At 44.0% G+C, this 15,519-nt stretch overlaps 1 protein-coding gene across 2 annotated transcripts in view; it reads right to left on the bottom strand.

Annotated features, from left to right (window-relative positions):
- The window catches only part of DPP6 (dipeptidyl peptidase like 6), an 814,558-nt gene that overhangs the window by 292,621 nt on the left and 506,418 nt on the right, over positions 1 to 15,519 (bottom strand). The window lies entirely within an intron of this gene.

Raw genomic sequence — 15,519 nt, 5'->3', positions numbered from 1 at the left:
ACACCACCTTTAGAACATTCTAGAATTTTTTGGAGTGGGACACACAGATGAGCAGATTATGGAACCTTCTACCCCAAGAGTTGGAAGGTGGCTGGTACTAAAGGGCTTGATTCCCTGCGTCTGAAACGTTAGGGTGAAATCTACATGTGCCCACGTTAGGGTGAAATCTACATGTGCCCATGCGCAAACCCACATCTGCATCCTGCAGGACTGCTTTCATTTGGCCCACAGATCCCTTGGCTACGTCTGGAGGAACTGGCAGTTTGGGAGAATCCCAGGGACGGGGGAGCCCAGTGGGCTGCCGTCTATGGGGTCGCACAGAGTCGGACACGACCGAAGCGACTTAGCAGCAGCAGCAGCCCTATGTGTATCTCCGCCTCGATACGTTGTATCTTCAGTGACACTGGTCCTTTGTAAATCAACTGAGATTCCAAATATCCCCTTAGAAATGGAACTGATGAACTGATTTCCAGGGCAGGGATAGAGACACAGACAGAGAACAGACTTTGGACCCAGCCGGGGAAGGAGGGGGTGGGATGAACCGAGAGGTAATACACATGAATTGACACACATATGCTGCCATGTGTAAAACAGCCAGCCAGTGGGAAGCTGCTAAACGGGCGCACGGAACTCAGCCTGGTGCTCTGTGACTCCCTAGAGGAGTGGGATGGGATGGGGGTGGGGAGGATCAGGAGGGAGGGGTCATGTGTGTACTTGCGGCTGATTTACATTGCTGTGTGGCAGAAGTCAACACAATATTGTAAGGCAGTTATCCTCCAGTTAAATATTAAAAAATTAATAGAGCAATTTCACTGAATCGTACGCATGTAGAGGTGTGTGTGTGTGTCTGTGTGTGTGTGTGAGTGTACAGGCATGTAGGCATGGGGGTCTGTGTCTGTGTGCTGTGTACACATACTATATAAATGAAAAGGTGCAACCAGTCCATCCTAAAGGAAATCAGTCCTGAGTGTTCACTGGAAGGACTGATGTTGAAGCTGAAACTCCAATACTCTGGCTACCTGATGCAAAGAGCTGACTCATTTGAAAACACCCTGATGCAGGGAAAGATTGAGGGCAGGAGGAGAAGGGGACAACAGAGGATGAGATGTTTGGATGGCTTCACCGACTCGATGGATATGAGTTTGAGTAAACTCCGGGAGTTGGAGATGGACTTGAGTGCTGCAGTCCATGGGGTCGCAAAGAGTTGGACACAACTGAACTGAACTGAAACTTTCTGAAAAAATAGTAGGTGGACAGGAGGCAGAGCACACAATGGGAAGAAGAAATAATAATTTGGAGACTGGGATTGACGTACGTGCACTACTCTACATAAATGAAGACAGCGAATAAGGACCTACTCGATAGCACAAGCAGCTCTACTCAAAACTTCGTAATAACCTAAATGGGAAAAGAACCAAAAAAAAGCGTGGATATAGGTATGTGCGTGGTTGATTCACTTTTCTGTACACCTGAAACTAACAATACTGTAAACTAGCTATACTCAAATTTTTTTGAAAAAGAAAGAATACTACCTTTCTGGGTGCAGGGGGTGACGCTGAGCCAGTGTGGAGGCAGAGGCATTTCACACAGCAATTAGCTGATAAATGGAAGCACTGTGCGGACAGGACTGATTCCAGAGGTGTTATCACTGCTACGCCTTTAAAATCGGGCTCCACAGAATTACACCCTTTTCTTTTTTATCCCTTTCTTCTATCTGCTTTGCCTTTAGTTTCTCTTCTTCTTCTAGTCTGTTAAGATGGAAGCTTAGAATTTTGGTTTCATTTTCCTTCCTTTTAGTAAGGCTATTAAAGCTAAAACTTCTTCATGCATCGTATTACTTACATCTGACAAATTTTGATATGCTGAATTATGTTATTATTCACTTCAAATTACTTCTAATTTTCCCTGTAAAATCTGCTTGGCCCAGTAATTATTGAGAAATATGTTAATTTCCAAATATGTATTCTGGTCTTCTTATTTTTTACAGATTTTTAAATTCACTGGATCAAAGAATATTCTGCACATGATTTTAGCCTTTTAAAGCTCATTAAGACATCTCTGTGGCCCCAGACATGGTCTATCCTGGTAAATGTACCGGATGTACATTTAATGAAATTTTTGATATGATGAGTTTGGTCTAGAATTTCTTTTCGGGGGTGTGTGTGTTTGTTTTCTACTTCTCTGCTTCTCGTTTTCCTCTTTCCTGTTTCCTTATTTCCACTTTATTGTTTGAATAATTTTTAAATTTAATTTTTCCTATTTTTAGCTGTATTTCTTTGCTTTTTTTTTTTTCTTTTTGGTGGTTGTCCTAGAGATTTTAATATGTACTCAACTTTGCAGCATCTACCAAGGGTTAATCATGTGCTACTTCTCATAAAATACACTGTTGAAACCTCTCAGGTTTCAGGTGCATATACAGTCTCATCCTGTGGTAACTGTTGTGTGTGTTTCATCAATACTTGATACATTCCACAAGACAATGTTATAAGTATTGTTTATAACAATATCATAGCTTATAAAAACATTAAGAAGAAAAAGCAAAAAAAAAAAAAAAAGGAAAAACATTGTCCTTCACATTTATCCACTATTTACCATTACTGATGGTAATAATTTTATCAAAAATATGAGTTTCCATCAGATATCATTTTCCTACTTCTTAAAGACTTTTCTTTGGGATTTCTGATTATATGAATTGCTGGCAACCAATTCTTCTAACTCTTTGTCTAAAAGTCTGTTCCTTTAGCCTTCATTTTTGAAAGGCCTTTCTCGTAACACAGGTGTCTAGGTTAGTTTCTTCTCTTTCAGTGGAAGTTCTGTCCCCCCTCTTCTGTCACGACGCTTTCTAATGAGGAGCCAACTGTGCCCTGAATTCTCTCCCTGCATGTCATTTCTGTGCTCTTTCGCTGCTTTCCAGGCTTCTTTGCTGTCTGTGGTTTTCAGCGGCTTGAGGCCGATGCGCTTTAGAGGGGGCCTGCTTCATGTTTGTTTGATGTTTAATGAGCGTCTTGTATCTCCAAATCTACATCTTCACCAAATCTTCAGCTGCTTATTTTCCAGACAATTTGTCCACTCCTTTATCTGTCTCCTCTCCTTCTGGTATTCCAATTTCCCATATACTGGGCACCCTGATGTTATCTAACAGCCTCTGAAGCTCTGATCATTAAAGAATTTTTTCCTCTCTGTTCACCCTGAATCATTTCTATTGGAATCATTTCTATTGATCTCTCATCAAAGTCACTTTGTCTTTGCTCTGTGACAACTGTTTGACTATCAAATCCACACAGTGAATTTAAAAATTTTAGAATTTGTGTTCTGTTTAGGAATGTCCATTCAGTTCTTTTTATTATTTCTATTTTTCTGCTGAGGTTTTCCTTTGGGATTTTCATTTATTAAAAACACGATCATGTTAACTCATTGGGGACAATTAAAGAACCTTACAAAATCCTTGTCTCTCAGTTCCAAAATAAGGTTCATTTCACGATCAGATTCAATTACTTTTATGTAGAGAGTGTCTTCCATTCTTTCTTGGTTCTTTGTACCTAAGGTAATTTTTCATTATTTCCTAGACGCCATGAATTGAGTTCTGGACACTGGGTTTTGTTGTTGTTCAGTGACTAAGTCATGTCTGACTCTTTGTGACCCCATGGACTGCAGCACGCCAGGCCTCCCTGTCCATCACCAACTCCCAGAGCTGCTCAAACTCATGTTCATTGAGTCGGTGATGCCACCCAACCATCTCATCCTCTGTTGTCCCCTTCTCCTCCTGCCCTCAATCTTTCCCAGCATCAGGGTCTTATCCAGTGAGTTAGCTCTTCACATCAGGTGGACAAAGGATTGCAGTTTCAGCTTCATCAGCAGTCCTTCCAATGAATATTCAGGGTTGATTTCCTTTAGGAACGACTGGCTTGATCTTCTTGCAGTCCAAGGAACTCAAGACTTTTCTCCAGCACCATAGTTTGAAAGCATCAATTTTTTGGTGCTCAGCTTTCTTTACAGCCCAACTTTTCCTGGGTTTTGTTGATATTCTCCAGTGACTGTTGTCTCCTTTGCTATAGCAGGTAATTTCTTTGCTAAACCCGGATGGCCAACTTTGTCTTTCCGGAGAGCAGCTCCACTCTTAGCTCAGTTATTTTGTCTTCAGTAGATCTGCTGGCTTCTCTTCACACATGTGTGGTTCATGGGTCAGATGGAGAAAATACTGTACCTATACTTCCAGTTTCATTACTTCCAGTTCTACCTTACCTCATCACTCTCCTTTTCTTAACTTTTAAGTTTGACACTGAGCTTGTTAATTTCAGCATTTCTTCTTTTCTAATAAAATCACAACCTCTATAAACGTTCTTAATTACTTCTTTGAGTTTGTAACTTTTAATGAGTAGAATAGTATTTTCACTACTGCTTAGCACTGTGCATTTTCAGTTTCTGTCGAGACTTTGTCTTCAACCTGTTACTGAGAACTTCCAGTCTGCAAATGTATGCAAAGCACCCTTATTTACTACCAGTTGTCAGAAAAATCTGCATTATTAATTCTTTGAAATTTGTTGAGACTGGTTTATGGACTGACACACGGCCCACTTTTGGAAGGGTTTCTGGAGAGAACACATTATTCTCTAATTGTAAATGCAGGGGGTTCTATATGTGGTCATAAATTAAGCATGTTACTTGTCTCATTAAATTGACTCTCACTTAGCTAATTTTTTGTGTGCTAAGTCTTTCCTTAAGTATTGAAATTTTCTAGCAGAATGATGTTTTGAGTAATTCTCTCCTGCAGATCTCCCAAATAGTGCTTTATACAATTTTTGACTATTTTATTAAATTAATGCAGGTGTAGAAATTTCCTATCTTCCTGAAGACTTACAAGTTTTATTTCGCAAAATAAAAGTTTTTATTTTTCTCTCCCTAACAATGCTTTTTAAAGATAACTTCTCTTTTGCGTGATAGGATAGGTGAAGTAACAGTATGCACCTGCTATTGCTCACATGGAGTCAATGAGAGGATATACGTAACACACACAATGTGTTTTAAACAATGCCAGGCTCAAGGTGAGCCCTTGGTGTATGTCAGCTGTCAACAATATTTCAGAAAAGGATTTGGAGTCACCTTTGTCTCCTTTCTTAAAAAATTTTTCTGGATCATCCCCGTGCACCAGCCCCTTGGGGTGGGAGGTGGGAGAGGGGTTCAGGATTGGGAACTCATGTACACCTGTGGCTGATTCATGTCACTATATGGCAAAACCAACACAATATTGTAAAACAAAATAAAGTAAAAATAAAAATTAAAAAAATTTTCCCTGAAAGAACTGTTTACATTCCATTAATAAATGTTTTTATTGGAATTTTAAATTTTTATTATTTAAAAAATTTTATACAATTTTAAAGGTTACATTCCATTTACAGTTAACTACGAAGTATCAATTGTATTCCCGGTGTTATACAGTATTAATCGGAGAGGGCAATGGCACCCCACTTCAGTACTCTCGCCTGGAAAATCCCATGGGCAGAGGAGCCTGGTGGGCTGCAGTCCATGGGGTCGCGAAGAGTCGGACACGACTGAGCGACTTCACTTCACTTTTCACTTTCATGCATTAGAGAAGGAAATGGCAACCCACTCCGGTGTTCTTGCCTGGAGAGTCCCAGGGACGGGGGAGCCTGGTGGGCTGCCGTCTATGGGGTCACACAGAGTCGGACACGACTGAAGTGACTTAGCAGCAGCAGCAGTACGATATTAATAGAGCCCTAAGCCCATCTTAAGGCCTTCCCTGGTGGCTCAGACGGTAAAGCGTCTGTCTACAATTTGGGAGACCTGGGTTCAATCCCTGGGTAGGGAAGATCCCCTGGAGAAGGAAATGGCAATCCACTCCAGTGCTATTGCCTGGAGAATCCCATGGACAGAGGAGCCAGGTAGGCTACAGTCCATGGGGTCGCAAATAGTTCTTACCTCCCACTCCTAGGTTGCCCTCCCCAGCCTGTGACTCCTGTTTGTCCCTCATTCTGGGCTTCCCTGGTGGCTCAGATGATAAAGAATCTGCCAGCAATGCAGGAGACAAGGGTTCAATCCCTGGGTCAGGAAGATCCCCCAGGGAAGGAAATGGCAACCCACTCCAGAGAATGCCTGGAGAATCCCATGGACAGAGGAGCCATGGGGTCGCAAAGAACTGGACATGACTGAGCAACAAACACTTTCACCCTCCCAACACTCTCCCCGCCTCCTGCTCACCCTGCCTCTCTCGTGCGTCACTTCCAATGGTCCTGCCCAGGGCTGGGCAGCCGTCACCCCCACCTGCGCTGCTGCAGGGCCTCCCAGTGGGGCCCTCTGTCCTATCTGGACCAGGTCACACTTGCTTTTCAAAACTTTTTTCCCTGGCTGCTTGGCCAAGACTACTTTGGCCAAACTTCTTAGTCATATCCTGGCCTGGGTTTCTCTTCTCGTTTCAAGTTTCCCACCATCCCCATTAAGCATCTGAACAAGTGCTGCCTGCCACTCCTCTCTGAGGCTTCCTGATGCAGTGCCCTTCGCCCGGCCCTGCCAGGGTCCATCTCCCCTTCGGGAAGTTTCTCGTGCCTCTGCAGGGCAGAAAGCCCTCCCTGTCTGCTGGCCCTCACCTCGTTCACCCTGCTCTGTGCTCACCACAGCACACTGCTTACTTGCTACTAACACTCGTCTCTCCCACTAGCGTCATAATTCTCAAGGGCAGAGCCCACACCTATTCGATTTTTCTAACTCTTAGCATAACGACTTTATGAAAGTAGCTGCTAAACAATGTGTGATGCACTTAACAAATTCATCCCATCTCGAGTCGGAGTCACCAGACATCGAAGATGCTTGAGGAACAATAGGCAGGACTCCTGGGACAAGACGGAGCGCTCTGGGCCGAAAGAAAGATGGCTGTGGGGTGGGGTGGTTTTCTCGACTTATACCTTTTGTGCCTCTTTGTGAGATTCTGTTACAGCTGTTTCACTCCCAGCTCTGTTACAGAAGGAGTTACATCTTACATCCAGTAACAGGAGTGCACCTGAATGCCTTGAGGATACGGGCAAAACAAAAAGCCATGCTCAACAGGGACGCCAAGAAACACACGGAGGTTCTTAGCAAAAGGCTTCCCAAAGAAAATCTCACACATGAGCACCCACCCACTGGCTGGTTCTTCACATGCTAACTACCCAGTGCTTTGCATTTAAATCAGCAACTTAGTTGTCCTGTGTGCTTTAGGAATTCTTCAAAGCTAGAAAGGTTAAAGAAATAAAGTTGCATTGGTAGCTACCAGAGATGGTTATTTTTTATTTTGTTTCCCCAAATTGTGATACAAAAATATATAGCAATGCAACAAATTATTTTACGTGCTCAGCCAAAAATAAGATAAAATTCAGTCCTTCACTTTGAGTATAACGTGTGTGTGTGTGTTAATTGCTCAGTCATGTCCGACTCTTTGCGACCCCACAAATTGTAGCCCGCCAGGCTCCTCTGTCCATGGGATTCTCCAGGCAAGAATGCTGGAGTGGGTTGCCATTCCCTTCTCCAGGGGATCTTCCCGACCAAGGGACTGAACCCTGGCCTCCTGCATTGCAAGCAGATTTTTTAGTGTTTGAGCTACAGGATAATATATAAGCTAATTTTATGTTTTGCATACTTTTGCCTAATAATACTACATTATTAGCAGTTTTTGAAAGTCTTATCCATGGTGAAAATGTTAAAAATGTATGGCATTTTATGGTGCAATAGATTTCTTAAAAACTGAGATAATTTAGTTGTCTTTGCCAAGTACAATTTGTATATGCTGATTGGATTTGAGGAGCATATTAATCCTGATTATATCAATATCACAAAGAATCAATGCATAGAAATAGCTTTTAATTACTGAAACAATTAGCGTACATAATAAATGTAGTAGATTTGATTTTTCTCATGATTATCTTCTTTCAGTTTTAAACAATGCTGATAGAAACAATGTCCTTTCCAGTTATTGCCTTTTTTCTCAGATATAATTTATTTCTGTTCATGTATATTCAAATCATACACAGCATGTTGTTGTGCTGAGTCGTTTCAGTCGTGTGCGACCCTGTGACCCCATGGACTGTACCCGCCAGGCTCCCCTGTCCACGATATTCTCCAGGCGAGAACACTGGAGTGGGTGGCCATGCCCTCCTCCAGGGGATCTTTCTGACCCAGGGATCGAACCCAAGTCTCTTGCACTGGCAGGCGGGTTCTTTACCACCTGTGCCAACTGGGAAGCCCCTGGAAACCAAGGAAGTTGTCAGGGAAGCTATCAAATTCTGTTAGGACCATGACAAATGGCTCAGAAACCAACTTCAAAAGGCTCTGTTAAGGAAATTAAATACATAGCCTTGTTCAGGCTTCAGAGACAAAGAACAGCTCTCTGACCTTACTTCTAACCTGCCTGGATGCTGCTGCCCCTACTCGGAGTGCCTGTGAGTGACTGCCGGCTGGGAGGGCAAGACTTGCATAGATAAGATGGAGGGGGAATCTTGAGATCCCTGAGCCCCTGGGGGGGCGCCTGGCCAACCGAGTCCCATGCTTAACAACAGGCCAAGGTTTACACAACAAACAGCATTAACATGAAACCAGGGCAGCGATTTGTTCACAGGTGGATGATGATGTAAGTTTGTGTCCCGGGACTGATTATAAGCAGGAACCGTGAGCTCCAGTCTCTGAAGTCTCACACGAGGAGCGGACGTGCTGCCTGGGGCCTTTTCCTAGTTGGGGCTCTGATGTGCTGTGGCGCAGGACTTCCCAGGGCTGTTTAAGCCTGGATGTTGGTCAAAAACCCAATTTGGTGATGTGTCCTCTGCTTTTTCTATTTCTCTTTCCTTCCAATGTTAGTGTATTGAAAGTAAGCTAGATAATTCTCTAATAAATATCTGTACTATCTATTTGTATAAAACAAACCGTTTATTTTGTTAACAAATCCTTTGAACCTGAGACGAAAGTGAAAACTTTCGGCAAAACGGGCTCCCATCAGCTAAGAGCGTACTGCACCAGACTGAAGCTCATTAACGCTCCGTACATTCATGAACTTAGAATGATATTTCAAAAAGAAACAGCTAATGCAAGTGGTCATCATTAGAAGATGCTTATAAATCAACACACTACTGAAAAACTGGTAAAGAAAAAAGGAAGCATTGAGAAAATTTCCCTTCTTTCTTATACCAGCTGTATCACTGGGCAACCGAATTATAGATAAGGGGAAGTTTCATGCTGTGGGAGTATTCCAGCTATTAAGTGGAAAAGGCTGATGGAGCTGGACTGTCACCATTGTGCAGCCCCTAATGAGCTAAGGCGCCGAACAGCTGGAGCTGCTACCACAGGAGAGCAACCAGCAGCAGCGAACCGCCTCGTCGAGGAAGCACACAGCACTGAGTGCTGCCAACCGAAACCAAACCCAAACCCAAATGCAGGCTGCTCTGATCCAAACAGATGATCCCCAGGGATCCACGGCACAGCACGGGCAGCGCTACGCAACTGTCTGCAAGAACTGAAACGGGGAGAGACTGTGAAAAGGCACAGCTATATGTGAAGCCCTAACCCTAAAAGAAAAAGAGCAAAGTATCTGCTTCAGTCACGTCCGACTCTTTGTGACTCCGTGACCCCATGGACTGTAGCCCACCAGGGTTCTCTGTCCATGGAATTCTCCAAGGGAGAATACTGGAGTGGGTAGTCAATTCCCTTCTCCAGGGGATGTTCCCAACCCTGGGATTGAACCCATGTCTCCTGCACTGTGGGCAGGTTCTTTATCACTGAGCCACCAGGGGCCAGATGACTTAGGGTTGCTGCTGCTGCTGCTGCTGAGTCACTTCAGTCGTGTCCGACTCTGTGCGGCCCCATGGACTGTATAGTCTGTGGAATTCTCCAGGCTAGAATACCGGTGTGGGTAGCCTTTCCCTTCTCCAGGGGATCTTCCCAACTCAGGGGTCGAACCCAGGTTTCCTGCGTTTCAGGCAGATTCTTTACCAGCTGAGCCACAAGGAAAGCCCAAGAATACTGAAGTGGGTAGCCTATCCCTTCTCCAGCGTATCTTCCTAACCCAGGAATCGACCTGGGGTCTCCTGCATTGCAGGCAGATTCTTGAGGTCATTGTAGATGGATTCTTTACCGTCTGAGCCACCAGGGAAGCCCCTGATGGCTCAGACGGTAAAGAATCTGCCTCCATTACTCTAACCCTAACTCTAACCCTAGGTCATCTGTCCAGAAGCTCTGGGGGAGAGCTGCTTTTTAACTTGTGTGTTTAGGTCTGAAGTAGCCAAAGGGTTCTAAAAAATTGAAAAAAAAAAAAAAATTTTTTTTTTTTTGTATTCTGGGTTTTTTCTGGTTTACATCACAAAAATGTCACAAGGAGGCAATGTGGGCTCAAATCTGTCTTTTAAGAGAGCAAGCTTTTCTAAATCCACTCCTTAAATGCTAACAGCACTCATGGTCCCCACCAGCGAGTACACAACCCAGACAGCATGATGCTGAGACTCTGAGACTTGACCCTGAGGTCTGGGGCAGGCCCAGCTTCATCTGCAGCACGAAGTGAGGTGTAGACTGGTTCCGTCTGGCTCAAGGGCTCACATAGCCCTCCTGATCCAAACCTGCAGCTCCCTGTCTGTGGCAGGACAGCCTGACCACTTCCTGCAGGATCCTGAGAACGAGGATAAACTAGGGCTGCAGGCGATGCTTCCCTTCCCCCTTTCAAGAATGAACCAGGGACCGGTGCTCTTTACGCTGGAGGGTATCGGGAGGCATTTGCTTGGGAAACAGAACTGGCTTGTCTGGGGGAGGAGATGGGGAAGTGGATGGATGCAGAACAGTGGGCGATTAAATTCTGTGGGCTTCAAATTATGATGAAATGACACCGCAAGACCCACTCTTACAGCTTGGGTAATTACATCGACAAGTCCCTTCCAACAAATAATGGTCTCAGCTTGGAAATTACTTGGAAAGGATCTACGTTTCAAAGATGACAGGAGTGGCTCTAAATTTCACTTAGTTTTCATCACAGGATCTGAGATCACCCAATTTTGTCTTTGATTAATGGATGGCTCAGACAGCTTCTAAAAATCTTTTAAATGTTCATTCCTCTTACGGGGAACAATTTGTATGTGTCTCCACAGCACCATGTTTAGACTTTTAAACAGCTTATTATATGGCAATCTTACCAAATAGCAAAAAGCACTTCTTTCTGTATTTAACGCTGTCAAATATTTCTCAGCAAATTCATTTCAGTACTGTGATCAGCTACATACTTTTTTTTTTTTACCCTTCTCTTCAGATCTTACTGGATCTCACCTTAATTTGTGAGCTAAATAAAGTCTTTGACAGATGTTTATTTTATATTAACATAAAATCATGAGCCTTGTGATTTTTATCTCTAAAATACTCTTCTTCAATAAAGTTTTTTATTTGCAAGATATGGACACCATTTCACAGATAGGCTATGAAAAGAAAATCACTGAAATACTTGAAATGTAATTTTGGCTATCAACTTGTTTAGAAATAAGCCAACTTACAGATTAAATATCACTATTTTTCAGAATATTAAATTGTATCAAAATAAGATATCTTCAAAAGTCCTGAACCATTAACGGATTATGAAATTCACTGGTCAGTGAAACATGTTGTTTGTCTCATTCCAGTGCCATAGCTTATTAGTAAATCAGCAGTTACTTCTCAAAAGAGCAGTATTGTTCATAGTTCTGCGGGCTATCACTTTAGTCACAATGGTGAGAGCTGAATCAAGGTTAAATTGTCTGCATGATTTCATCAACAGAGATTTGATGACAATAGCTATTTTCCAGTAAAAGTATAGAAGACGTTTGTGGAATAACCTAATTGTCAGCAGACTTTACGTTAAGGAAGAAGACTATTGCAGAAAGTAAACTCAGGTTCACCCTAAATGACTATTATGGAACAAATTAGCGAATAAAAGTACCTACAGGTTGAACTGAAATGACCACCTTTCTTTATCCAGGCATCCATGAGAAGAATCCACCTTCTACTGACAAAGACAAAAGAAGGGCTGAAACACAGATCTGAGTGTCTTCCTTCAAAAGGAAAAATCTGATGACAATGCCAAGGGTAGCAGACACACTGTTGGGAAAAGCTTGGAATAGGAGTCTGGAAATCTGGCTTCTATTTCAGGTGCTGCCACAGACTGGTATGCCATAAATACAGAGTGAAAGTCTTGAAGCAGTGTCCTTGAGGAAATACAGCATGCGAGACTCTCCTCTCCTTTTTCATACCTGCCAGCAGGAAGGCTTTTATGATGGCTGGAGCTAGAGCAGCCATCCTGGACCTTCTGTGATCCTGGAAATGGAATATAAGACCCAGACAGACAGAACACAGGTCGTCCCTCTTGACTTTGATGCGAGAGAAAAGTGAATTTAACAGACAAATAAATTTCTATCTTGTTTAAACCAGCACTGCTTTCATTTTTCTGTTGCTCAGAGATGAATCTAATGGTAATAAAGACCATATCTAATTTCCGGGTGTAGGGACAGAAGACTGCCTCTAGCCCCACATCTGTGTCCTCCTGAGTCAGGCTACTTTATCCCCCAATCTTTCATTTTCAACATTAAAATGCCTTACTCTTCAGAAAGGGCAGCTGCTAATAAAACCTGAGATTTGTCATGTGAAGATATTTTGAAAGAAAGAAAAAAATAAAGGAATAACTCAGATAAATACAGGATGCTATTTCCATCTGCATCAGTCATATCTTTGAGAAGGAGAAAGTGTTGTCTTCCTACATGACATCTGTAAACAAATGTTATGAATGACATTCCAGGAGAACTGGGGGTAGAATCCTATTTTAAAGAGCTTGTCTCTGCATAACTCTTGTCCTTCTGATTTTGAGCAAAAATATACAAAATAAAAATATAAGGAGCAGGCAGGGTGATACCTATACAGAATGAAGAAAATTGTTTCAGCCTCTGTCTATTCACTGGGGTGGAAAGGCGAGGTAACAAATGATTAGCGGTTCTTTCACTCTCACGGGGAAAGGAGGCAGGTACCTTTGAAGGAATCACTCACTCTGTCTGACCTGCTCATTTGCAACTGTCAGGCCTGAAAATGCCTGATTGCACAGTGGACACCAGCGGGCTGTTTCTAGCAGGCGTGCCGTGTGTGACAAATACGATCTGCCAGTGGCAGGCCTCTCTCCAGGCTGAGGGGTCGCCTGGGCCTGTCTGCTCAGGTAGACGGGGAAGCCTAATTAGGTGCTCGAGGGGCTGCTGTGTTGAAGAGGTTCAGCCCAGCTGCCCAGGTTTCTCTTCCAAGAGCGTGAGAGCTTGCAAGCTGAGTCGCTTCAGTCGTGTCTGACTCTGTGACTCTATGGACTGTAGCCTGTGAGGCTCCTCTGTCCATGGGATTCTCCAGGCAAGAGCACTGGAGTGGGTTGCCATGCCCTCCTCCAGGGAGTCTTCCCCACCGAGGGATCAAATCCAGGCTACTGCATTGTAGGCAGATTCTTTACCACTGAGCCACCGGAGAAGCCTCCTCCTCCAAGTAAGGGCCTCCCAGGAGTCCCAAATGACATCGTCGTTATAAATCCACCTCTTTCTTCCGACACTGCTCTGACCAAAGACCCTCTCCCTTCCAGCTCTGAACTGCAGAGAGGTTGCTGGGATGGTTAGAGAAGATCCAGCCAGTTAGAGCCAGAATCAATCCATCTGAAAGCTGGGGGTGCCTGGGTTGTGCCCCTGAGCTTCTTCGGTGGAGCACCTGTCACAGACCAGTCATTAGCGTGTCCTCGTAATTGCCGGCGAGGAAGCCCCTGCATTCACCGCGGAGAAGTGAGAACATGTCTCTGAAAGAAGACAGTTAACCTGAAGTGCTGGACAACTCCCACCTCTACTAGCGATGAACTGTGCAACCTTACACAGATTATCGGACTTTCTGTGCTTCAACATTCTCATCTGAGGGCCGTCCCTGGCGGTCCAACGTCTAAGACTCCAAGTTTCCAATGCAGGGGCCAGGTTCGACCTCCGGTCAGGGAGCTAGAGTCCACACGCCACAGCTAAAGACGCTGCCTGTTGCAACCAAGACGCAGCCCAGCCAAATAAGGAAACACTAAAATAAGATGACCATCTGAAAAAAACATGGGTATGAATACCACCTAACACAACGTTAAGATAATGTCCATGTTTAACTACTAAGTACTACCGAGTTCTACTAGCAGTATCGCGCTGTGTGCTAAGTCGCTCAGTCCTGTCTGACTCTTTGCAACCCCATGGACTGTATTCTGCCAGGCTCCTCTGTCCATGGAATTTTTCAGGCAAGAATACTGGAGTGGGTTGCCATTTTTCTCCTGCAGGGGGATCTTCCTGACCCAGGGATAGAACCTGTGTCTCTTGTGCGTCCTGCATGGGCAGGGAGGTTCTTTACTATCAGTGCTGCCTGAGAGCAAAGAACCAACCTCTGTGTAGTCCAGTGAACACTCCTCGGACTTCACAGGAATGCTTTACACGTGGGACTTGATGTAACTCTAACCTGAAAGTTAAGGACTGCTATAGCCCTTCTATTTCATGTATCCCCAATATGACTGTGCGCTTTTTCATATAAACCAGGACACTTGAAAGTGCAAGGTGGGCGGTAGTTTACTAATCGTATCAGGCCAAGTGGCATAACCTGGTATATGAACACTGGCTTGTCTCAACTTCAGCAGAATTAAGGCGTTCATGAATTAATAGGGCTAGTGTTGGCAGAAACAAAACTTCATACTTACCAAAAGTTTTAAAAAATAACAATCCTGACTTAATGTAAGGGATAAAAGCTTCACTCTAGCACCTCTGAAATAAGAAGGTAACTAAACTTGAATCGTCAGGATTGTAAATCCAATGATTATATTCCACGGATGCTGCCAATGAAGACGACAACTTAAGAAGCAGCCAGTCAGCTTGCTCAAAAGATTGATTACACTGTAATTTAACAAACACAGAAAAAGGCTCAGCTAATCTTTAGGTTGTAGTATCATAGCCATCCACAAAATCAATGAGTCGTGTTTCAAGTCTTCTGCGGTGTTCATAAACAGTGTGTTCATGAGTGGCAAAGTGGTACTCGTTTTAAAGGCACGCATCTCCGTCACAGGCAATGCAGCAATGTTTGGTCAGCAGTGAGTCCTGTCCTCTGAGCTGATGGGCACTTTCAGCTCAGTTTATAGCTATGGGGAGAGCAGACATAGGGTCGCAGAGTCGGACAAGGCTTAGTGGCTGAGCAACAGGAGCAGACAAAGGTCGTCGCTGCAATCTCATTATTAGAGCCGCCTTTCTGAATTGCAGAAGTGAACGGAGTGAAGTGAAGGTCTCAGTTGTGCCCGACTCTTTGCGACCCCGTGGACTACACAGTCCATGGAATTCTCCAGGCCAGAACACTGGAGTGGGCAGCCTTTTCCTTCTCCAGGGGAGCTTCCCAACCCGGGGATCGAACCCAGGTCTCCCACATCGCAGGTGGATTCTTCACCTGCCAAGCTGCCAGGGAAGCCCCTGAAGCGCAGAGGTGCAGGGTAAATGCCGCTGAAAATTGTAACCG

Source organism: Ovis canadensis, chromosome 4 (genome assembly GCF_042477335.2).
Source record: "Ovis canadensis isolate MfBH-ARS-UI-01 breed Bighorn chromosome 4, ARS-UI_OviCan_v2, whole genome shotgun sequence".
Lineage (NCBI taxonomy): Eukaryota > Metazoa > Chordata > Mammalia > Artiodactyla > Bovidae > Ovis > Ovis canadensis.
This window is presented reverse-complemented; position numbering and strand designations above follow the sequence as displayed.